We start from the raw sequence: 20897 nt of genomic DNA, 5'->3' as shown, positions 1-20897 counted from the left end.
TAACGGCAAACCCTTATTTTCTAGGATCCACAGTGTTCAGTAGTGTGTGGGTACACATATTGGTGAGCTCTTGTGTAATGCATTTTAAATATTTAATTACAGTAATTGTCTAGACTGAATCAGTGTGGTCTTGGGCTTGTGTCTTTGATGTGTAACTTCTCTCTCTCTCTCTCTGTCTCTCTTAACACCATCTTTCTGAAAAGGGACTTGATCATCGCTCGCTTCCTCCAGTTTGGGCTCTAGCCATGTCCACTGCATGTGTCAATCAGGACCAGTCTCATTGCACCCGTCCCTTTAAATTTCTAAAGGAATTGATTGAACCTGGGTGTGTAATACAAATGTGACTCCTCAGTACATTTCAAGGAAGGAGATCAATAGATAAGAATAAGAAAGAAGATTTAAACTTGTTCATTTTGACTCTCAAAGGCCATCCAAGGCCCAGCACATTTTATATTCCTGTAGGAACTGAGACGTTGCAGTCATCAGAGTAAGGATTGAAGAGTTTCTGTACTTCTCAGTCTTGCTTAGGTTCTTAATCTCCTAATATGCAGCCTTAGAAAGGTTAATGCAATGATCAGAAATCACTAGGAGTGAGAAATATATTCTCACTTTCTATTTACTGAGCACTTACTTGGTGCTCGATGCTAACAGTTTTAAGTGCATCATCTCACTGAATCTACACAGATAAATAATTTCATGGAATAATTATGAAAGAAGGACAGGCTGCCTGCCACTCTCACATCTTTTATATTGAGAAGAGAGCAGGGAAAAAGTGGGATTTTATTCATGGCTATCCACACATACACAACATCCATGCCAGAGGAACAAGGGAGATTTAGAAAAATGAGCTACTACCTTTCAAGATGGGGTTAGGAATAGGAAGGTACATTCTATAATTTTCCAACGGGGATCTTCCTGTGGGACCTAAATATCTACACACTGGCCTGGAAAATGCTAATATTGACACAGAGAAATACATGTGTATGCCTATGACTGTATTTATATCTATTAATGTATAGATATTAGTAACTACATTTATATAGAATCTGTATCTATGTCCTTGTCTCTGCCTGTCTATTAATATCTATATTGACAACAGCATCTATATTTATCTATCTTGACATTAACATCAACATCTATATTAACATCCACACCTATATTTTCAACTATATCTAATCAGTGCCTCTGTTTATACCTATATTGATATAGCTAACAATGTCTATATCCAGTTTAAGTGTACAGTGAGTCCATATATCAATATTGACACCAATATCTATTATTGTATCTAGTTTAGATGTATAATGATACAGATATTCACATGTGCTAGATATATGTATATAATCTATGTGTATGTATTTATTTATATCTCTATATTGATATCACTGTTGATATTAGCATCAATATCAAACATTCGCAGCTAATCTAATTCTATGTCTATAGGTATATCTATGTCAATGTCTACACCTATACTTAGATCTTGGCATCAGTGTTGATATCTACCTCACTTTCTACCTGTCTATCCATGCTGATTTCTGTATCTAATCTGTGTCTATGACTATGTTTATGTCTACATTTACACCAAGACCAACATTGACAAGAACATCAACATCAACATCGCTATCAATTTTTATACTGGATCTGTTTATATGTCTGTATCAGTATCAATATAGACACCAATGTATACAGATTCACCCATATCTGTGTTTATGTCTTTGTGTTTATCCATCTCAACATTGATACCAGCATCAACATTGATGTTGACATTAACATCTGCATTTATATTCAACTACGCCCTGTGTCAACATCTACATTGATATTGACGCTGCCATCTTCGGTGTGTTCATCTACATGTACAAGTACACTACAGGTTCATCTACAGCTCCATGCACATATACATCTGTATCTATGTTTATTGTCTGTGGCTAATCTGTAACTACCTATTTTGACATCTATCCAATATATTTAACATATATCTAATATATGTGTATCCTTACCTGAATCTATACTTACATCTATATTAACATAGGCCTCTCTCTATATATATTTCTTTTTTTTTTTTTTTTTTTTTTTTTTTTTTGGACAGAGTCTCGCTCTATCACCAAGCACCCAGGCTGGAGTGCAGTGACGTGATCTTGGCTCATTGCAAGCTCCACCTCCTGGGTTCAGCCATTCTCCTGCCTCAGCCTCTCAAGTAGCTGGGACTACAGGTGCCCACCACAACGCCCAGCTATTTTTTTGTATTTTTAGTAGAGATGGGGTTTCACTGTATTAGCCAGGATGGTTTCTATCTCCTGACCTCATGATCTGCCCATCTCGGCCTCCCAAAGTGCTGGGATTACAGGCATAAGCCACCTTGCCCGGCCTACATATATATATTTCTACATGTAATCTGTCTGTAAACACAAACACACATATACATCTAACTCTATATCCTCATCTGCATCATTTGTATGTATATCATCTACATCTATATCTATCTATCTATCTATCTACACATAGGCCTATGTATATCTTTATCTCTTACTATATCTAGACCTATAATCTGCATCAATATCATACAAGCTGCCCCACCCTCAGTGGGCACATGGAGAGAGGGAGAAGATATAACCTCTCTCTCTACCCCACCCCTGCTTCCCTCACAAAGCAACTTTCTAAATCTGACCTAGGTAGCTGTTACAGGAAACTGATATTCATACTTTACTATAATTTGATAAAATTTGGCCTCACAGTTATTTAACTATAGCAGAGAACCCATCTGTATCCACTTTCAGCATTTCTCTATCAAGCAACAGAGAATTGATAAGTGTTACCAGCACTGGCACGCCACAGTCCCAAACAAGGGTTTGCCAGTGTTGCACAAAGTGGTTTTGCACAGCACAAAGCAGCGGCCTTAGTGTCTGCACTGCCCCAGAATGAGTGTGAGACTCTGGAGTGAGGTAGGCCTTCTAGAAAGGTTTCACTTCTATTTTTAGACTCCTCTCTGTCCCACTGCCCTTGGATTTCCAGCCATATCTCCTTAGAAGTCCAAATCTCTGAAGCAATAACAGTGACCTGGTTTTTGTGTAGCCAGCAAGCTCCACAAAGACGGGGCCAACTTAATTTGTGTCCTGGTCCACACTGGACTGGCTTTTCTTAGCTTGCTGCTGTCCCTTCATCTTTGTGTGGCCAGTGATACGTGCTGAGGACAAGGAAGGGTTTAATGCAAATTTGTTAAAGGCAAGAGAGGGGATTAAGAAGGCCGTTTTCCCTCCTCAATATCAATTCCAATAGAAAGATTACAAATTTTTCTCAATTAATCCATGTGTATTTTTTTAAATTTTAGTGTTTAGTGTACAGATATCATCTTCAACCACTGTGGATATACGTTTCTTACTTAATTGCTCAGGGTCCTTTTTGAAATCTAGTGAGAATATGCTCTCAGACCTTATCTCTTGCGAAATGTTTAGCATAAAACAATCAGTATAGCTTTTGTTAGAGAAGAGTAAGAAACCTTTCAGGCTTTAGACTAGCACACGCCACAATCTAGGTGCTCGTGTGCTTCACAGTGCCTGTTTTCTGTCTAAATCTTGTCTTTCCCAGTATTTTGAGCTCTGACTCCGGACTGAACATTCTGGCTCTTAATTTTCAGACCTTGTGCTTGACAAGGATTTCTGAAACACACTGTCTACCTGGGACCTGCACAATGGACTGCACAGTTACACTTTCCTCTAGAGGAGGATAATGGGAAAGATCTGGTATCAATAGGTTCATCTGTGTAGATCCTGGGTTCACCTCTGGCTAAAAATCTGCCTCTGCCTAGCTCCTGACTGGTCTCTGTCTGTATTCCAGCTTTGGGGCAGATTTGGTTAAGTTGCAGGAGAACCTCACTTGCTGCAGATGGGGACTCACCTTGCCCCTGTTGTCTCCTTGTACATGGTGTGATAAAAAGTGTGGCTATTTTACACAACTCTGCAAGACCTCCCAAGGCTCTGACTTTTGCAGAGAGTGGCAGCCTTAGTGTCTGCACTGACCCCAAAATGAATGTGAGAATCTGGAGTGAGGTAGGCCTTCTAGAAAGATTTCACTTCTATTTTTAGACTCCTCTCTGTCCCACTGCCCTTGGATTTCCAGCCATATCTCCATAGAAGTTCAAATCTCTGTAGCAAGAACAAAATTTAGGACTGCTTTGCCAGGGTGCCTTCGTCTTCTAACTCTTTCTTTCTTTTAAATCTGTCATCATCCCAATGTCACATGGCCTTACTATATTAGAAGCAAGACTGAAACACATGACTGTGATGTGCATCTACATCTGCTCTTCCTAATCTCCTCTCAATACCACACGACCTTGCTCTGGGCTTTAGCAAGCTGAGCTACAATGCGTTTCCTTATCTTGTAGCTTCCAATGCGTTTAATGGGAGAAGAACTAAAAGAGATTTGGAAGGAAATAGTGAGGCTGATAGATTCTTCGTTGTGGTGTTTAGGTGACGAGATATGTCTCTGATGTACAGACAACTGATCTGGAGACTTGGCCCCCTACACACACCCCTGTACCTGAATTCTAGAAGCTGCCTCCTGCTCAGGGTTCTTCAGGCCCCTCAGGTGGCACTGGGTCTGGCTGTTATTAGCCTCAGGTGCTGCACCATCTCTGCGATTCTCTGAAATATACTCACCGTATTAGAAATAACCCTTTAGCAAAGTTTTCCCAAATCTCATTTTGAAGGTACCTTCAGTTTCATGCTGGGACTCTGAGTGATACAGTGGCCTTTGAGGTTGGGCTGAGCTAATTGTCCCAATGTTTTATTCTGGTGTTTGGTCTCAGCTAGATATTAATCTCACCTAGACTTTGAGTAAACAGTATACTTACTTTAGTTTAACCTGAAGTTTATTCATTTCCTTAAAATATTGTTTGACCTCATTTTATGTTCCAGGCCCTCATGAGTCAAACAGACCCAGATCCTGCTTTTGTGGGTCTTATATTCTAGTGGAGTAAACAAACAAAACAGGGAACAAACAACAATGTAAATGTAGCCTTTCTTTAGTATCCATGGGAGATTGGATGCGGGGCCCCCTACAAATAACAAAATCCACTGACGCTCAGGTACGTTGTAAAAGACTTTGTAGTATTTGAATATAACCTATGCACATCCTCCTTATACTTCACGTCATATCTAGATTAGTTATAATACCTAATACAATGCCTGCACATCATGTCTTTTACATGGATTTGGTGTAGTATTCACGGTTGGCTGTTTGAAACTTTGCGAATGTTTTTGTTCCAATAGTTTTGATCCACTGTTGATTGAGTCCACAGATGGAGTCCATAGCTATATAGGGCCAACTGTATACATCACAGGGTGAAAAGTGCTCTGATGAGTATAAGACAGTTTTCAAAAGTTAGGTGACTGCCAATGTGAGGCAGTTACTGTTTCAGGAAGCGTGGTCAGGACACAGCTCTCTGATGAGATGACGTTGGTATAATACCTGGAGGAAATGAGAAATGAACCTCGTTCATACGTGAAGGAAGAGATGCGTTGACAGAGGATGCAGCAAATGCAAAGATCCAAAGGTGAGAGCTGACTCAGCAGGAGGAGAGAAGAGGAGATTGGGAGGAGAGTGAGAAAGAGGAGAGTGAGAGATGAGGTGGCTGGCAGAGAGGGGAGTGGGGCTGCCATGTGCAAAATCATGTCAGAGGACATGAGAGGAAGCAGAGAGACCATTTGGATATTATTGGCAGTCGTAGGCCAGTGTAGTTGTGCCATCAGCTGGATAGATGTTCACTGAACCACTTCCTTTTCCAAACTCAACTCAATCTCATTTCCCAGCTACTTTGCTTCTATGACTGGTGGACAAGTGCTCACCAAGGGAGGTGAATGTGAATGTCATTTCTGGCCCAAAGCAGTTAGGAGAGGAGTTTTTCTCTGGTTGGTCTCTCATCTCCTGTGTCAATATTGAGGCCTAGAGCCTCAACCCTTTGAAGCTGTCTCAGGCTCTTCCAGAGTGGATTCTGACAAGACAGTCAAGATGGTGTGGAGGAGAACGTCCCTCCCTTCATCTTCACTAGCATTAATCCTGATGAGTGGTGACATGGGACAAACACCTTCTCTACAGTCAGCTAGTAATACGTGAGGTGTGTTTGTTATAGGATCTAGCATTACTTACCCTGACTAATACTTCTACCTAAAAGTGGAATGCTAATGAAATAAAACCTAAGACTTAGAAACTTGACTTCATAGTTGTGTAGTAGATACCGACTAGGGACATATCTGAGCTGAAAAGATGTTGATTCATATCATGCAAAACAGCAAATCGTAGGCTGAGGCAGCATCTCTAGGGAAAGTGCTGGAAATCAAAGTGTTAGTGTGACAAGTGACCAGATTGTCAAGGATAAATGACAGAAAATAGAATACAAAATATGAGTTCTTAATGAATTGGAAAATCTAAGTCTTCATATACCTTACATGGGTGGAAAATGGTTGAAAAAACCCATAAGAAACCAGGGTGTATTAAAGGCCAGCTATGAATTGGAGACCAGATTTTAAATATGCCTCCTCCTCAAACCATATAGTATTTTTTTTTTTTTTTTTTTTTTTTTTTGAGATGCAGTTTCACTCTTGTTGCCCAGGCTGGAGTGCATTGGCGCAATTCTTGGCTCACTGCAAACTCCGTCTCCCAGATTCCAGCGATTCTTCTGCCTCAGCCTCCCAAGTAGCTGGGATTACAGGCATGCACCACCATGCCCAGCTAGTTTTTGTATTTTTAGTAGAGAGAGATTTCACCATGTTGGCCAGGCTGGTCTCAAACTCCTGACCTCAATTGAGCCGCCCGTCTCAGTCTCCCAAAATGCTGGGATTACAGGCATGAGCCACCATGCCCGGCCCAAACCATATAGTCTTAAGGGGTGGCCATTAAGTTGAGACAGAAGCATGAGTGTGAAGAAACAAAATGATGAAACAGGTTTGGGAATTTCATCAAGGAAAAAATGTTAGAAATAGTTGCAGAAACACAGACATGACTAGAAGTTAGTAACCAGCAGCACACTCCGTTAGGAAAAGCCTCATACGTTGTGAGGACTGGATTCCAACCCTACAACAGAAAGTGAGCTTTCTGTGCCTGTGCTCCAATTCTATTATTTTTCTCCTTTTACACTTCTCCCATTCTCTTTTTCCCTACAAACTATTGGGGTGCCTTTTTTAAATGGGAAGAATGGAAAGGACTTTTAATTCTTTACATTGTTTTTATTTAACTCCAAGTAGAATTTTTCAGAATTCCAGATTAAAAATGTGCGTAAGAACTTCAAGTTTTTAATTAGAGGGAGGTTTGGTATAATTATTGGGATATATTTTGTCATAATGGTGTTATAGGTACAAACACACCTTCTTCCCATTTCTCCTATAACACCTCATGCCTATTCTTTCCCATCATCATTGTACCTATTTGGAAGAAAAATGGAGAGAGTAACACTTGCTTTATAATTCTATAGAGAGTAGGTGAAACGCTGATGTTAAAGCACCTAACAGCACCCAAAAGATAGTCATTTCACCTTCCCTTGCTTCTTTATTTATCAATGAAAACTGCATTGAGGTATACTCAACGTATAATAAACTTCACATTCTCACAGTATACAGTTTCATGAGATTTGGTATCTGTAGACCTCTGTGAAATGTCATCACAGTGAAGAACCTGAACACAACCCTCATCCACAAAATAATTTCCCACACCCTTTTCTAATCCTGCCCTCTCCCTTCTTGATCCATACCCATCTCTAGACCCCAGGAAACTATTGATGTTCTGTCACTTTAGATCTATTTGTTTTCCTATAATTTATTATTATTAGAGATGGAATCATGCAGTATTTGTACTTCTTTCTCTAGTTTCTTTCTCTCAGATTTTTGTTGAATTTCTTTCATGTTTTCATACGTATCGGTGATACATTATTCGGTTTAATGCTGATTAGTATTTCATTGTGTGTATGTATGGGGTTTGTATATCTAGTCATCTGCGATGTAAGGGTTCAAATTGTTTCTGGCTTTTGGTTATGACAATAAAAACTGCCGTGAACATTCACATAGTGGTCATCGTGTAGACATGCTTTTTATTTCCCCTCTTTCTCTTTCTTTTCTAGGAACGAAAGTGCTTGCTGTCTTTAAAGTGTATGGTTGATTTTCTAGCAAACTGCCAAACTGCTTTCTAAAGCCAATTTACATTTTACATTCCATCAGCAGTGTGTGAGAGTTCCTGTCCTTCATATATCCACCAAAAGTTGCTATGGTTAGGGTTTTTAATTTAAGCTATTCTAATGTGTGTGTAATGGTTCCTGATATGGTTTGGAACTGTGTCTCCACCAAATATCATGTCAAATTGTAATCCCTAGTTTATTAGTCAGGTTTCTCTAAAGGGACAGAGCTAATGGAATGGATATATATATATGAGTTTATTAAGTATTAACTCACATGATCACAAGTTCACAAGTTCCCACAATGGGCCATCTGCAGGTTGAGGAGCAAAGAGATCCAGTTAGAGTTCCAAAACTGAAGAACTTGGAGTCCAATGTTTGAGGGCAGGAAGCATCCAGCACAGGAGAAAGATGTAGGCTGGGAGGCTAGGTCAGTCTTTCTTTTCACATTTTTCTGCCTGCTTGATATTCTCGCTGCTCTGGCAGCTGATTAGATTGTGCCCACCCAGATTAAGGGTGGATCTGCCTTTCCCTGCCCACTGACTCAAATGTTAATCTTTTCTGGCAACACCCTCACAGACACACCTGGGATCATTACTTTGTGCCCTTCAATCCAATCAAGTTGACACTCAGAATTAACCATCACAAGTCCACCCCTTGTCAACTTGAACCCATACACATCTCCTGAGATCATACATAATCTTCAAGTAAAGCAATAATAAGGCCATAATGCCTAACATAATACAACCATCCTTCCTGCAACTGGAAATGCACCAATCCTCAACCAAAATATGATTATATATAATCAACAATATTTAAATGCTGATGTAAAGTCAATAAATCTTAAGTCACATGATGGAAAAGGAAATAAAATGAAGATATTTTCTTAGTACAAGTGTATACATGCACAGACATGTGTTTAACAAAAGAAAGAGGAAATACTCATGACTGTTACAGTCCTCATTTCCTCAGCTGGTCCCGTGGTGGTAGATGGTATTGATGACTACCTTCTTCTACTACTCATTCTGTATTCCCTTTGCCTTCAGCAAGCAGCTCAGCAGGTTGTGCTTTTTTCTCTTTTTTTTCCTGGCGGAGTGATCCAAACCTTTATTCCTGAAGGGTCTGGGTCACTTGTAGTCCTGCCTGGATTGGGCTGTTGTAGCTTCCCATTAACCTTAATCATAGAATATGGTAATACTAAGAGATGCCCTAGTGGATCTCCTGAGTTCCATGCTTACTCTTCCTTACCTCCATTGTGGAGTAGCAGACTGATTTCATCTTGATAGTCCATGTCAATCACCCCAGCCAGCACTGTAACTCCCTTCTTAGCCTGTTGACTTAAATTAGGAGGAGCCTAAAGTGTCCAGGCGGCAATCTTAACTTCCAGTTTAATGGAATCGTTGTTGTGTCTCCTGGTGGCAGCGTTCCTCCCTCTGGAACTAAGACCTCTAGGCCCACAGAACATAATGTCATGGGAACAGAAAGTAAAAATTTTGCTACTGGATCACTAGGAGTGATGGTTAGTGGTGCCGCTTCCACTTCCACCCCTTGATTCCTGGACCTGTGAATCCTGGCTATGGGAGAAAAAAATACCATATATTGGACACTCGCCAACAGATGACCTCACCAGAGGAGGATTTTAATAATCAAGTGGATAGGATGACCCATTCTGTGGACACCACTCAGTTGCTCCCCAGGCACCCCTGTCATCACCCAATGGATCCATGAGCAAAGGTCCATGGTGGCAGGGATGGAGGATTCACAGCCTTCTGGAGAAGTTTGCCCCATAGCACACATAGCCTTCTGAAAATCTTTGCTCCAATCCTGAAAGTATTGTCACTTAGTTGGCCTTGGAATTGTGACTTCAAAGGACCATTCCACTGTTCTATCCAGCTGCTTCAGGATGATGGGGAAAATGGTAAAACCAGTGAATTCCATGAGCATGAGCCCACTGCCTCACTTCTTTAGCTGTAAAGTGAGTGCCTTGGTCAGAGACAATGCTGTGTGGAATACCATGACAGTGGATAAGGCATTCTGTAAGTCCACAGATGGTAGTCTTGGCAGAAGCACTGCATGCAGAATAGGCAAACCCATATCCGGATTAAGTGTCTATGCCAGTGAGGACAAACCTCTGCCCTTTCCATGATGGAAGAAGTCCAATATAATTAACCTGTTACCAGGTAGCTGGCTTATCACTCCAAGGAATGGTGCCGTATTGAGGGCTCAGTGTTGATCTCTGCTTCTGGCAAATTGGGCACTCAGCAGTGGCTGTAGCCAGGTCAGCCTTGGTGAACAGAAGTACATGTTATTGAGCCCATGCATGCCCTTCATCCCTGCCACCATGGCCCTTTATTCATGGGCCCATTGGGCGATGACAGAGGTGGCTGGGGAAGTCAGCCGAGTGGTGTCCACAGAATGGGTCATCCTGTCCACTTGATTATTAAAATCCTCCTCTGTTGAGGTCATCCATTGGTGAGCACTCACATGTGATACAAATATTGTCACAGGTTTTGAACACTCAGAGAGATCCATCCACATACCTCTTCCTCAAATTTCTTTGTTACCAATTTTCCAATCATGTGTCATTCCTGATCATCCAGCCAAGCCATTGGCTAAAGCCCATGAATCAGTATATAATCATACATCTGGCCATTTCTCCTTCCATGCAAAATGAGCATCTAGGTGCATTGCTCAAAGTTATGTCCACTGGGAAGATTTCCCTTCATGGATGTCCTGGAAATGGGCTGTAGTGCTGTAGTTGTCCACTTTCAGGTGGTGCCTGCAGAACCGTCTGTGACCTCTGTCAACTGATAATAGCGAACTCTCCATGAGGCCACCGGTACAGGCCGTGGGCGAGAAGGCAGGATGGCAGGAGTGGAGACCATGAGCATTTGAGCCACTTCCTCATGTAACTTACTTGTGCCTTCAGGACATGCTCGAGCCCGATCACATGTATACTACTTCCATTTAATGACAGAATGCTGCTGTGCATTACTCACTTTATGGCTAGATGGGTCAGAAAGCACCCAGTTCATGATGAGTGGTTCAGGTCACATGATGACTTGATGCCCCATAGTCAAAAGTTCAGTTTCCACCAAAGCCCAGTATCAGGCCAAGAGCTATCTCTCAAAAGGGGAATAGTTATCTGCAGAAGATAGCAGGGTCTTGCTCTGAAATCCTAGAGGCATCCACTGTGATTCACCTATGGGAGCCTGCCAAAAGCTCCTAACAGCATCCCTATCTGCCACTGACACCTCAAACACCATGCTGGGTCATATGACCCAAGTGGCAGAGCAGCTTGCACAGCAGCCTGGACCTGTTGCAGAGCCTCCTCCTGTTCTGGGCCCACACAAAACTGGCAGCCTTTTGGGTCATTCAATACATGGGGCAGAGTAACACACAAAAATGATAAATGTGTTGCATCCAAAATTCAAATAGGACTACTAGGCATTGTGCCTCTTTCTTGATTGTAGGAGGGGCCAGATGCAGTAACTTATCCTTCACCTTAGAAGAAATATCTTGACTGGCCCCATACCACTCAACCCCTGGAAATTTTACTGAGGTAGAAGGACCGCGAATTTTAGTCAGATTTATTGCCCATACTCTGGCATGCAAATATCTCACCAATAAGTCTAGTGTATTTGCTATTTCTTGCTCACTGGATCCAATCAGCATAAAGCTATTGATGTAATGGACCAGTGTGATATTTTACAGAAGCAAACAGTGATCAAGGTCCCTCCAAATAAGATTATGACACAAAGCCAGAGAGTTGATATACTCCTGAGCTAGAACAATAAAGGTGTATTGCTGGTCTTACCAGCTGAAGGCAAATTGCTTCTGGTGGGCCTCATGGACAGGAATGGAGAAAGGCATTTGCCAAGTCAAAGGCTGCATACCACGTGCAAGGAGATGTGTTAATTTGCTCAAGAAATAAACCACATCTGGTACAGCAGCTGCAATTGAAGTCACCACTTGGTTAAGCTTACGATAATCCACTGTCATTCTCCAAGATCCATCTGTCTTCTGCACAGGCCAAATGGAAGAGTTGAACAGGGGATGTGGTGGGAGTAGCCACCCCTGAGGCTTTCAAGTCTTTGATGGGTTGTACTAATCTCCTCAATCCCTCCAGGGATGAATATTGTTTTTGATTTACCATTTTTCTAGGTAGAGGCAACTCTAACAGCTTCCATTTGGCCTTTCCTATCGTAATAACCCTAACCCTACCAGTCAGGGAGCCAATGTGAGGGTTCTGCCAGCTGCTATGTATGTCTATGCCAATTATGCATCTGGACACTGGAGAAATGACCACAGGATGAGTCCAGGAACCCACTGGACCCACTGTAAGTCAAACTTGAGCTAAAACTCCATTAATTGCCTGACCTCTAGAAGCCCCTACTTTAACTGGAGGACCATGATGACATTTTGAGTCCCCCGGAATCAACCTCAACTCACAGCCGGTGTCCAGAAGTCCTCTAAATGTCTGATCATTTCCCTTTTCCCAGTACACAGTTACCCTGGAAAAAGGCCAGAAGTCTCCTTAGGGAAGGGTGGGAGAAAGATTAACAGCATAAACTGTACATAGTGTAGAGGCATCCTTCCTCAGGGAGACCCCACCTCCCCTTCATTAATGGGGTTTTGGGTCAGTAAACTGGCTCAAGTTTGGAAATGGATTGAGGAGCTCTGATTCTTTATTTTTATAATTCAAATTAGTCTTTGTTCCATTTGACCTAGAAGTTTTTTGCATATATAAATTAAGGAAGAATGCTGTAGGCTTTCTATCAATTTCACTTGTAGGAAGACAGTCATTAATTTGCCAGTGCCAGAGCTCTACATGAGTCAGACTATTCTGATTGCCACTTTGCATCTGTTCTCCATTACAGAAGCTATGTCCACCTTGCTTTTGACAGTTGAGTGCCACCACTTGGCCCCTGTCATCTCGGGATCCAATAACTCATATTGTATTTATATTTTGTAGTTGAGTGGCTGCATCTCCCACTGTTAGCTCTGAGATACGGAGAAGAGCAATTACAGTGCTCTCCAAAGATACAGTCTCTGCCCTTGCAAATCTATTTCTCAAGGCATTGGTCAAGCGTATATCTTCTGGACCCTACCAGCTGGGATGAGTAGGTCTAAAGTGACGAATCCATTCTACCATCCCAATCTCCCTAAGCCTTTGGATCCCTTCCTCTACATTAAACCAAGGGAGATCAGGCATTTCCAGCTGGCTCACACTGGGCCATCTTTTAATCCATATTTCTGCTAACCATGCAAATAAACTACTAGAACCTTTTTTAAGTCCCTGAGCTGCAACATTAAATGCAGAGTCCCAACTTAGTGGGCCCAGATCAATAAATTCAGCCTGATCCAACTCTATGTTCCTTTCACCATTATCCTATGTCCTTAATATCTACTCCCGTGCTGTCCTCCAGATTTCTGTTTATATAAATTAGAAAACTCAAGCAATTCTTTTTGCGTGTAGTGCACCTCATGGGTCACACTCTCAACCTCACCTCTAGGGGCCTGCCAGGACTTTAGTCTAGTTATAGATCTAGAAGCAAACAGGGGTGTTGGGGATGGCTCCTGAGAAGAATCAACATTATCTTGCCTGGCAACTGCCTCATGGGAGGCCACCACTGTTGCCTTGGGCAACACAGGGTTTATCTCCTCAGACAAAAGTGGAAAGGCTGATGGCAGCATAGGTCGGGGAGGGCTGTTGCCACTACTGGGGATGGGGAAGCTTCTTCTTCTGGCAAAAAAGATTCATCAGAGTTTACAAACTCAGTATCCCCAGCTTCATCAGGGTCCTCCCACACGTCCCCATTAAAAGTTGCAGGGTCCCATTCTTTTCCAATCAATGCCCTCACTTTAACAGTAGACACGTGGTGAGACTGTGCGTGCACCTTTCATTGCAGGTCAGCCACTTGCATGATAAGAGCTTGTGTCGGTTTTTCCACAACTTCAGCTCTTTCTCTACAGGAGATAAGACTCTCACTCAGGGCAATCTTAACAGATTTGAGGCCCAATATCTGCTTCTGAAGTCAGGAGACAGAATCCCTGAGTTCATCATTTTCTTTCATTACTTTGTCCACTAATGTAGGAGCAACCTACCAGCTTCATTATGTTCCTTGGTTCTCCATATATGGTCAAGGGTATTATATATAGAGTCACTAAACTCCTCTCATAAGCGATGAATCAGGGGTTTCAAATGCATTTGTTTTGCATAACTAACACTTAATGCCGAAGACTGTCAGTGTTCCCCATACAATTACAATTAGAGTCCTTAGCATTTTTGGGTCTAATCATATTAAGCAACCAACCCCAGAAACCCCAAAATCAAGGAAAGAACTCCATCCTTAATGTTTTCTTCTTCTAGAACCACTCCTCATACCAAAATCAGGGTATTATTGAGGGTTCTCTAGAGGAACAGAACTAATAGTGTGTGTGTGTATATATATACATTTATATAAATAAATATATACATAAATATATATATATAGAGAGAGGAGTTTATTAAGTATTAACTCACATGATCACAAGGTCCCACAATAGGCCATCTGCAGGCTGAGGAGCAAGGAGATCCAGTCTGAGTTCCAAAACTGAAGAGCTTGGAGTCTGATATTCAAGGGCAGGAAGTATCCAGCATGGGAGAAAGATGTAGGTTGGAAGACTAGGCCAGTCTCTTTTCATATCTTTCTGCCTGCTTATATTCTAGCTATGCTGGCAGCTGATTAGACTGTGCCCACCTAGATTAAGGATGAGTTTGCCTTTCCCAGCCCACTGACTCAAATATTAACCTCCTTTGGCGACACCCTCACAAACACACGCAGGATCAATACTTTGTATCATTCAACCCAAATCAAGTTGAAACTCTGTATCAACTGTCACACCCAGTGTTGGAGGTGGGCCTTGTGGGAGGCCAGTGGATCAGGGAGGAGAGTTCTCATGAATGGTTTAGCACCATCCCCTTGGTTCTGTTCTTGTGATAGTGAGTGAGTGAGTTCTCATGAGATCTGGTTGTTTAAAAGTGTGTGGCACTTGCCCCCTCAGTCTCTTGCTTCTGCTCCAGCCTTGTGATGTGCCTGCTTCCCCCTGACCTTCTGCCATGATTGTAAGTTTCCTGAGGCTTCCACAAAAGCAGAAGCTTTCATGATTCCTGTATAGCCTGTGGAACTGTGAGCCAATTAAACCTCTTTTCTTTATACATTACCCAGTTTCAGGTAGTTCTTTATAGCAGTGCAAGAGCAAACTAATACAGCACCTTGTTGTGGTTTTCATTGGTGTTATCATAGTGACTAATGACATTGAGTATTTTTTTATATGTTTACTTCCTACTCATATATCTTCTTTGGTGAAATGTTACAATCATTTAGCCATTTTCAGTTGGGTTGCCAATTATTTTAATGTTGACTTTTGAGCGTTCTTGACATGTTATAGGTAGACATTCTTTAGTAGATACATAATTTGCAAATATTATCTTCAAGTATATGTCATGATTTTTCATCTTTTTAAGAGCAGACACTTTAAATTTTTATGAAGTCCTATCTACCAATGTGCTTTTTGATAGATTATGTTTGTGGTGTTATACTTACAACACCAAGAAATTCTTGCCAAACTCAAGGTCATAGAGCTTCTGATCTGTGATTTCTTCTGAACATTTTAGGGTTTTAGATTTTTACATTTAAGTCTATGATCAATTTGGAGTTAGTTTTTGTTATTGGTGCAAGATGTGGATTGAATTTCTGTGTGTGAGAGAGCAGATGGATAGTTAATCATTCTAGCATGTATTGATATTGCTATCTTTCCTCCATTGAATTACTTTGGCTCCTCAATTAAACATATATATTTTAGAACTTTTTATGAATTTCTTATTCTGTTCCATTGATCTTCTTACCTAGTAATTTTAAGGCAATATCACATTTTGAATGTTATGCATTTATAATAAATTTTGAATTTAGGCAGTCTTATGATTCAATCTTTTTCACTGCCACTCTGACTAAGTGTTTGATATTTTCATAGAAATTTTAGAATCAGTGTAGTGATCTCTACAGAAAATAATGCAAGGATTTTATTGAATATATAGATCCACTTGAGGAAAATTTACAACTTAGCAATATAATGTGTCTGAATTTTTCTAAGTCTTCTGTAATTCCTGCCAACTATGCTTTGCAGTTTTTGGTGTACAGATCTTGCACATATATCCATAAATAAGTCATGTATAATGATTATATTGTGTACGGTATTGCTAAGTAAGTTTATGATTATTCATTGCAAGTATAAAAAATGGAATTATTCTATATGTACACAGTGTTCTGTAACTCTGTTGAACTCAATTGTTAATTTTAGTAGGATTTTTTGTAGATTTCATAGATTTTTCACATGAATTAGCATAGTGTCTGTAAATAAAACCATGATATGTCTAGGTTTGAATCTCTTTGAGTTCATCCTAATGGAGTTTGTTGAGAATCTTATATATGTAGATAAAAGTCATCAAAATTCTATCAGATTTCAAAGTTTGTAGACATGGTGTGTTCAAACATTCTGTCCATCCTCATCTCTCCCATCTGTCTCTGGCATGCTCATTCATATTTTGCTGTGTTTAGTGGTGTCCCACAGGATGCTGGATTGTGTAGCCACTGAAATCTTTGCTTGGTTAGCTTAGTTGTCAGCCAATGCTTAGTAATGCCATGTTTAATGCCATGCTTAATGCTTAATGCCATGAGCTAGTAAGTCTTCCATGCTCTGCCATGGACTCCATGTGTGTAGGCTGGGGCACATCCTCATCTCACAGATATTTTCCAAGTCTGGTGTATTTATTGCTGTTACAGGGTGTAAAAGTCAACTGAAGATGACTGGGCCATCTCAGGTCTTTCATACAGCTTTGAGCGTTTATACAGCTTTGTACATGTATATGGCCTTCTAGGGCCCAAAAAATATGTTGGAACTTTTCAAAGACCCTATCAAAATCACATGACCCAGTTTGATCTTACTGGATGGGCAGTCTCAGGTAGCTGCTGTGTTAAAAACAATGGCAGTTGATTGATTCTGGAAATGCTTTGGGATAGTGGGATAGGACTTTTTTCTTGGAACTCAGAGCCAGGTACATAAACATCCTGCAAATGGAGTTTTTCAGGAATTTGCAAAACAGGTTAAGTTCTGAAAATTTTCTGGATTTGGCAATTTTTGAAGAGCTCTAGTCTTCCCCCACTAACTAGTATGAGGTTATTGGGGTTTTTTTGTTTGTTTGTTTGTTTGTTTTGGTTTGGTTTGTTTTTACTTATTTGAGATGGGGGTTAGCTCTGGTCACCCCGGCATGATCTCGGTTCACTTCAGCCTCTACTTCCCAGGTTCAAGTGAGTCTCCTGCCTCAGCCTCCCGATTAGCTGGGATTACAGGCATGCACCACTACATCTGGCTAGTTTTTGTGTTTTTGGTTTTAGTAGAGATGGAGTTTCACCATGTTGGCCAGGTAAGGATATCACAGAGTTAGGGAGTAGATGGGAATACACTGAGTTAAAACATCACAAACCCTATCGTGTTAGTCATTAGTTGTTCCTCATTAAATGTTCTTTGGATAGTTGTGTTAATTTCTAGAGTTCTGAAAAAGTTGATTTGACAATTCTGTCAGTATTTTCATTGCTTTTATAAAATAGCTTGTACAGATTTTCTTACTGCATCTTTTTGTTAGTTCTGTTCCTTCTTGTTCTTTAATAGAATCTGTTTCTATGTTTTAGAATAATAGGTACAATAAAATATGTCTGCAATAAAAATAATGATGATAATTTTCATTTGTTCTAATTTTTCCAGAGTTGGTTTTCCTTTGCCTCAGTTTTCCCTAATAAAGCATATACTGAGAAAAAATGAATACTGAGAAATATTCTGGAAATGTTTGTTTGTTGTCTCAAACTGTATTGGTTTTACTTTTCTAAATGGTCCTGAGTATTAATACAGTAACACTCATTAAAGGTGAGAGTAAGCCACTGACGGTTTTTTATACTCATTTATACAATCTTGTGATAACACAGTCTTAAATAGGTATACAATTTGAGGCATACTGTCACCTTTACAGGAGTTTTTGCCTTACTGTCAAAACATGGTAACCTTAGGATAAACTAATTAGTAGATTCAAATGCATCCTGAGATCTGAGTTTTGTTACTGTATTAGAAAATATTATTGTTCTGCCACGGTAGTAATTACTGATGGCTAAATTATTACATCCCCATACTCTCACTGATCTTAACAATATTTATTCACAATTTATATAGTTATTATTTATAACAATTTGTAAATGGACTGTTTCTCTTACTTTACATTATTACCTTATCTCTTTAATTAAGTCTAATCAACTTTTTGTCAGATGTGTATTTGTCCCTTAATCCTACAGAGAAAATATCTGGTTTTTTTCCTATTTTGTACCTGTACTTTCAAATTCCAGGAATCTAACATATACCTATATACATTAAAATGCAGGCATTCAAAAAAAATAATTTACATGCATTCATCAGAGAACAATGTAATTGGATAGCATCCCCAAGTGTATGCTAATCATTAAAAATATCTTAGTGTGTGTGTGTGTGTCTTAAATCTGAATTTAAAATATGCTTTATTGACCCAACTCTCCTCCTTCTTCTTTCCTCCCTCTCCACCCCTCTATTTCTCTCTCCTTCCCTTTTTTCCTTTTTCTCTTTTTGGTAAAAATAGGAGATGCTCTCTCCATGGGAGGAATCCACGTTCACATTCTATTCACCTGTTGACTAATTTGCCTTGTTAGGACTACAAAGATACGATGAACGTTGCTGTCTTGCAGTTCTGAACCTCCGCTCGAGATAACAGCAGGAGCCTCAGCCGATACTTTATTCAATAGGGTCTGTTTATAACTTCAGCAGAGGCTGTGTTTTCATTTTAAGATGGCTGAAATCTAATTTATTTGGAAGAATTAGGATACACTTTCCTCTTAGAACTGTCAGGCCACACATGGAATAAAATGGAGCTTGACAGCAGTTTCTAGGGTACCAGGATGAGGCATAAAAGCAGCTCTGGCAAGCCGACTGCACTGCCTCCATTTTCAAAGAGTGTTTCAGAAGTTTATCAATTTGTTTCTAGTTAGGTGGTACATAGATGTCAGTATGTGCCTTTGAACAGTCTTCAGGGCTAGAATGCTGCTTTTTTATGCATAATATGAGTATAAGAAAATAAAACTCATCTCTAAAAGAGGACTTGGGGGCCCCTGTTAGGAAGAGGATGGTGAAACCAGTTTTGAAAGGACTTTCAGGTACCTGATAGGTTCATCGTTATAGCAACCAATGGTAAAGTTTGATGATAATTAAACAAAGAGCAGTTTTCTGTCATTGGCAATTTTCTTTCAGTTGACTGGGAAAAACACACATTCTTACCTGGGGTAATACGTTATAAAAAGAAAACCACTTAGAAATGTGAAATGATGAGTACTTTCCAAAGTGTTTTTCTGAAAGATGAAAAGACAAGAAAAGTGGCAACTTGTATTGGGAAAATACTTGAGTGTCACTGAAGGAAAGATCTTTGGTTTGTTTTCTTTATTTTTGCTTTATTTGTCTGTTTTTAACTTGGGGAAGATAACAGACAACAGTATAGCTCCTTTAGTCACAATATACATTGCGTTATGCTTTTTTTTACCTCACTTGTAAATCTAGGATAAGACTGAAATTGTAGAAATACTGTCAAAATGAAGAAAGAAAACCAAAGATGGGAAACAGAGGAGAGGTATAAGGAATAAACAGAAATAGCCATTGCAAGATTAAAAATATGTACTTAAGAAATATTTTAACAGCAATGTCCCTTACTTTTCTGAAAAAAATATACATTTGTTTGTGTTTAATGACTCAAATAAATGTTTGTTTTTCTTTTAAATTTCTATGTCCCATAGGGATTAGTCACATGTCACCCAACATAGTATCCCTATGTCTTAGCTTAGCACATTGCAAATAGCAGATGTTCAGGGCACTCAACATCTGTGTGTGCAGACATATGTACACTAGAACAATTGCTTTGATGCAGACAGTAAATGAGTAGGATGTTATAAAGTGCATTTTTTAAAAGCATGTCAATTTCTCCATTCTGTCATGAATGAGTCCTGCATGATTCCTGAAGAATTATTCCTGACTGCATCGGCATACCTAGCCGCATATAAACAGTGCAATGCTGGTGTTTTACTCTTACTAAAGGGACATGTGTACTTGAATACACTGAAAGAGATGAGTTGATTGTCCATGACTAAGGGCCTCAGCAGGAGAATATCCAGGAGTGCAGAAGGTCTGGACTGTTCAGCACACTTGGCTCAGAAGTTCAGATTCCATGGGAAAACATTGGTTTTGCAGTGCATGTAGATCATGTTGGAGGCTTTTACAAAACCAGTTTCCCTGGGAGGCTGGCTTCACTGAGAGGAACAAGGGCAGAACTCAGAAATGTGAAGCTAAGATAGTTGGGATTCTGGCATCCAAGACAGGTCCCAGTGAGCAGTAGCCAGGTATCTCATGTTTTTGCATATTTTCAGTTAAATCTATTGAGGACCATTTTCAGTATCTTCAGGTCAGTTAACTCCATTTGAAGTATGGAAAAGGATTGACTATTTCTAACATAATCAACTATGTTGAGGTGTACACTTTGTACCCATTTAAATGTGTACAGCTCAATGAGTTTTGAAAATTGTGTAGGTCCATGCAACATCCACTACAAAGAGTGAAATTCCTATCACCACCAAATAGTTATTTG

This window comes from Piliocolobus tephrosceles, chromosome 4 (assembly GCF_002776525.5).
Source record: "Piliocolobus tephrosceles isolate RC106 chromosome 4, ASM277652v3, whole genome shotgun sequence".
Taxonomy (NCBI): Eukaryota; Metazoa; Chordata; class Mammalia; order Primates; family Cercopithecidae; genus Piliocolobus; species Piliocolobus tephrosceles.
Note: the sequence above shows the minus strand (reverse complement) of the source record.